Here is a 6,000-nt window from a genome sequence, read left to right as displayed (position 1 = left end):
AAAGAATTTGCAATATCTTGTGGCTACCAGCCAAGGTCAATGCTCTTTGGCAGGGTCGATGAAGAAGTTGTGGGATGCATCCGCGACCGCACCGGTGCTAAAACTATAGGTACCCTATCTAAGAGTATTGGCTTCCCAAAGCTTGAAAAGGACATCTGCTGCTACAGACGCCAGCACATCATAGGCAGTTTATTTTACTTGAACTTCAAAGTAAGATTCTTTTTTGCAAGTTAACATTGATATCTTCGTGTTAACTTAGGTATTCTAACTTTTAATTCATTTTTACAGAGTTTGTTACTAAGCAAAGCTTTAAAAATGCAACAAGATGATGAAGATAGGAAAAATGAGGTTATTGTCAAGAGTTTGGAAGATAAGATCAAGAAACTTGAAGATTCTCTAAAAGAGAAAGATGATTTGTTGCTCGCAGCCAAAGGATCGCTTGCTGAAGCGCAAGCTCAGAATAAGAAATTGAGCGAGGAGCTGACAGAGGCCCAGACACTTTTGGAAGAAAACTCCAGCTGATTCAACCGTGAAACCGAAGCTCTGAACATGACACTCAAGGTTGAGGCTGAGAAGAACATGAAGCTCAGTGAGGCGCTGATAACTCTTAAGGAGAAATGTTTTAACTTTGCAAGCCAATGCACTGCTCGATCAAGAAGTATATTCAACTTAGTTGGAGATGCGTCCGAGGAGGCTAGCCTCTCTGCCGAAGATGTGCCCGGAGCACTTGAATGTGTTGAGAAGGAGGTTGACGTCCTTGACGAAGTCATAACTAGCCATGGTGACTTCTGTGCGCTAGTGGCTTCTCGGGGTACGGCCGCCGCTTTCATAAAAGCCGGGTGCAGTCATGCAAGGGCCGTTAACAGGCCAAATTTTAACCTTTCGGCATCAGACCTCGTTGATATCCTAGCCGAAGCTCGAAGGATAGGCAACAGATTTATCACCCAAATTTGGGCAAAGGGTGGCCGAGAGCTGGCTAGAGACGAAGCTCGTAAACTGCTCAACAAGGTATAACTCTTTACCTCTATTCTTTTATTTTACATTTTTCCTTACCAGATTCCTCACTACCCTTTTCTTCGTCATTCTTCAGGGTGATGGCTCCGAAGGTTATCGAATCAAAGTTAGGTTTGAACCGAAGACTTTAGAGGCCTTCCCTTTGTTGATATCTGTAGAAAAACTTTTTGGAAATTCTTTGTGCAAGAAGTGTATTATTTGTCGAAGGATTGTAATTGAATGTGAACAGAATTGTAAATATTTATAAATGCTTTGTAATGTTATTTTACCTTTCATTCGTGTGATGTCTGCTTTGCTGTGGACAAAACCAATGTTCGTAGTTTTTTTAGCAGAAGGCGAAAAACACCTTCCCTTATTTTAGTTCACATCAAAGCACCCTCGTATTCAACGAAGTTTCATTTGAGACGAAGTCTCTTTCTGTATTCGAAGTGTTTTCTCATTAAAGGCAGGAACCCACACTTTTCCTGTTAATGCTTTATACTTTATGACATGATGATGAATCTACGAATGCCTAATGTATGTTTGTATGAATGCAAAAGATGATGTGATGAAGTATGCAAATGTATGCCGAAGGTAATAAACTCACACAAACAGACACCCAGACTTTGCATTCCCTTAGGAACGACTTTGGAGTCTCTTCACCATTTACTTAGGCGATTGTTCAGCTCTGCATTCCCTTGGGAATGACTTTGGAGCTTCTTCACCTTTTACTTAGGTGGCATTTAAGCTCTGCATTCCCTTGGGAACGACTTTGGAGCTTCTTCACCTCTTACTAGTTGGCATTCTAGCTCTGCATCCCCTTAGGGATGACTTTGGAGATTCTTCATACTTTTTACACTCGATGGTGTAATCTCAGATTCTTACATTTTACATGTGGGGGAATTTGGCCCTTGTATTGCATAGGGCTGCTAAAAAACAAAAATTACAACATGTGGCCCCGTTAAAAACCTTTCTCCCCTCTTAAAAGAAAAAGGGTGCCATAGGAAAAAATAAGAAAATTACAAGATTTACACATAATATCTCTGAAGTTCATTTGCATTCCATGACCTTGGAATGTCATTTCCATCCATGTCTTTCAGTCTGTACGACCCAGGTCTTGACGAAGACACCACTAAGAAAGGACCCTCCCATTCGAGCTAAAGTTTTCCCACGGTATCTGGGTTGGCCACTCTCCGAAGTACCAAGTGTCCTGGTTTAATGTTTTTCATTCTTACCTTTCGATCACGCCATTTAACTGTTTCAACTTGATACTTATTGATGTGATCTATTGCTTGGAGTCTGATCCCTTCTATGGTGTCTTTTCTTATTTTACAATCCTCTTCATCTTCTACCGAAGCTAGGGTCCTTATTGAACCCGTTCTTGCTTCTTCCAGTGTTATTGCTTCGTCACCAAACAGAAGTTTGAACGGGGTAAATCCTGTTGACTTGAGACAACAGTGTTGTGGTTCCATACTACTTTTATTAACTCGTCTGGCCACTTTCCTTTGGGCTGATTGAAGATTGACTTTATTATCCTTGTTATTATGATTCCATTGTCTCGTTCTACCAGTCCATTTGATTCTGGATGTCTCACTGATGCAAAATGTATTTTTGTACCGATTTGGTCACAAAAAGCTTTGAATGTTTCGGCATCAAACTGAGTTCCAGTATCAACTGTAATGGCCTTCGGCACACCGAAGCGACAAACAATATTTTGCTAGAAAAATTTTTGGACCGTGGCCGAAGTGATTGTAGCTAGAGGTTTAGCTTCAATCCACTTTGAGAAATATTCCACCGCTACTACAACATATTTTAAATTTCCTTGCGATGGTGGAAGTGGGCCTAACAAATCTAGACCCCACCTTTGCAATGGCCAGGTGGGCTGGATTAGCTGAGTTAGAGACGAAGGTTGTTTTTGGTCTCTGGCACACTTCTGGCAGTTTTTACATTTTTGAACTAAATCTGCTGCATCCGAAGCTGCCTTCGGCCAATAAAATCCTTGTCTGAAAACCTTTCCAAGTAAAGGCCTGGACCCAATATGAGCTCCGCACAGTCCTATATGTATCACCTTCATTAGCTCTTGACCTTCGGTTCTAGACAAACACTTCAGTAATAGAGAGCAGACTCCTTGTTTATACAACTCTCCCTCTATGATTACATAAGGCCTTGTTCTAGCTTCCATTCTTTTGTTATAAGCTTCATCATCCGAAAGACAATTGCCTTGCAGGAAAGATACAATCTCAGTCCTCCAATCTTCACTGTGCATTGGTGAGATTGTAAGCACTGCTCACTCCATGAGTTCGACTAATGGTGCCTTTGTTGTTTCAAAAAATACTTCTGAAGGTAATGGGAGCCCCTGTGCTGCTGACTTGGCTAATAGGTCTGCATGTTCATTTTCTCCTCTTGGTATATTCTTTACAAAGAAGCCCTCGAAAGAAGCTTCCATTTTTTGGACTATGTCCAGATACTTCTCGAGCTTCGGATCTCTTGCTCTGTTGCTTTTGTCAATGTGACCTGTAATAACTTGTGAGTCAGATTTGATGATTGCCCTTCTTATTCCCATTGCCTTAAGCTTTCGAAGCCCCAAGAGAAGGGCTTCGTACTCTACAATGTTATTTGTGTAGCTGAACTCCAGTCTTGCTGCGTAGCAGATTCTGATCTTAGATGGTGAAATTAGAATGGCAGCTGCTCCTGCATCGAAGGTTCCCCATGACCCATCACAAAACACTATCCAAGCTTCTTCATCCTTTATTCTTTCTTCGTCCTGAGCCCTTGGCGTCCAATCGGCAATGAAGTCTGCTAATGCTTGAGATTGAATTGAAGATCTATGAACATAATCTATGGTGAATTTATTCAGCTCTGCAGCCCATTTCCCAACTCTTCCTGTGGCTTCTCTGTTCCTTATTATGTCATTGAGAGGCTGAGAAGAAGGTACTATGATTTGGTATGACTGGAAATTGTGTCGAAGCTTTCTGGAGGCCATCAATACAACATATTGTACCTTCTTCAACTCTGTGTAGTTTTTCTTTGATGGACTAAGGACTTCAGAGATGAAGTATACTTGCACTTGCTTCTTCGCTTGACCACCTTGCTTTTCTTGCACCAACGCTGCGCTAACTACAGCATGAGAAGCAGCTACATATAGCAGCAATGGAGCTCCTTACGAAGGTGGGGTTAAAGTTGTCAGCTCTATTAAATATTGCTTCAGCACTTCGAAAGCTTTTTTGCTGAATTGATCCCCACTGGAAGACTTCGACTGACTTCAACACTTCAAAGAATGGCAAGTTCCTTTCCGTCGATCTTGAAATGAATCTATTCAATGAAGCCAATCTTCCTGTCAACTGTTGAGCGCCTTTTCTTGACTTCAGTGGCTCCATCCAAAGTATTGCTTCTATCTTGCTTGGGTTTTCCTCAATTCCCTTTGTTGACACTAGACACCCAAGAAACTTCCCCTTATTCACCCCGAAAACGCATTTTTCTGGGTTGAGCTTGAGACCTGCCTTTCTAAAATTGGCGAACGTTTCTTGTAGATCAGCAGTGTGATTTTCTTGCTTAGTACTTTTGACTATGATATCATCAACATATGTTAGAACATTCCTGCCAATTTGCGAGCAAAGGACTTTAGCAGTCATTCTGCTGAAGCTTCCTCCAGTATTCTTGAGCCACTCAGGCATCCGAAGGTAGCAGTACATCCCACTAGGTGTTATGAAGCTTGTCTTGGGCTCGTCTTCTTTCTTCATCCAGATTTGATGATAGCCCAAATAGCAATTCAGTAGACTCATGAGCTCTGAAGTAGCTGCTGCATCCACAAGAGAATCTATTCTTGGCAATGGGAACTCATCCTTCGGACATGCCTTATTGAGATCTATAAAATCAATGCACATTCTCCATTTTCCATTAGCTTTCTTCACCATCACAGTATTGGCCAGCCACTCTGGATATGTTACCTCTTTGATTACACCAACACTCAGAAGCCTTTTAACTTCGTTTCGTGCACCTTCGGCTTTATCATCGGACATCTTTCAAAGCTTCTGCTTTCTTGGCCTAATAGTCGGATCTACATTAAGTGAATGCTCGATGATATCTCTGTTAACACCACAAATATCATTTGCTGACCAAGCAAAGACATCCCTATTGTTGAATAGAAACCTCAACAGAGTTTTTTCTTGTTCATCGGATAATTGAGATCCCAACAACACCTTCTACTCAGTTATGTCTTCGCATAGAAGCATAGGCTTCGGTTGATTTGCTGAGGCAGCTTTATCTCTTTTGTGCTTATACTGTTGATGAGCTTTAGCTTCATCTATATTATGGATGGCCTTTGAATCTGTCTAGTTCCCTTCGACCCTTCTAGCAGCCTTTTGACTCCCATGCATAGCTATGGGACCTTGGTCTGATGGTATCTTCATGCATAGATATGCTCGATGAAGTATTGCTTTAAAGGCATTTAATGTTCATCGACCAATGATTGCATTGTAAGGATACTCCATATCAACAATGTCAAAGACGACTTGTTCTATCCTTATATTGTGAACATAGATGAAGGTAATCAACATTGTTATTTGCCAAGTGCCACTATCTGCCTTCCTCCTAAGCCACAGAGGGGATGTGTGGCATCATGTATCTTGTCATCCTGCTCTTGCATCTGCCTAAAGGCTTTTGCGAAGATGATATCTGCTGCACTGCTTGTGTCTACAAGGACATTGTGAACCAGAAACCCTTTGATAGCACAAGATATGACTGTTGCATCATTATGGGGGTAGTCCTTGAGCTGAAAGTCCTCCTGAGAGAAGGTGATTGGAATGTGTGACCATTTGGATTTGATGAAGGGTCCTTGTACTCCAACATGTTGTACCCTTCTTTGTGCCTCTTTTTCTTCTTCTTGTTAGCTGGTTCAGAACTTGAACCGCCTATGATTGGGAGCACCAGCTTCGTAGCCGAAGGTGCCATGGCTTGAGCTCCTTGTGAAGCCATTATCGCTGTGTTGTGGATGGAAGTGAGTTCACC

The sequence above is a fragment of the Zea mays genome, chromosome 7, assembly GCF_902167145.1.
Source record: "Zea mays cultivar B73 chromosome 7, Zm-B73-REFERENCE-NAM-5.0, whole genome shotgun sequence".
In the NCBI taxonomy this organism is placed as follows: domain Eukaryota; kingdom Viridiplantae; phylum Streptophyta; class Magnoliopsida; order Poales; family Poaceae; genus Zea; species Zea mays.
The sequence above is the reverse complement of the archived record's forward strand: the minus strand, read 5'-3'. Positions refer to the sequence as shown.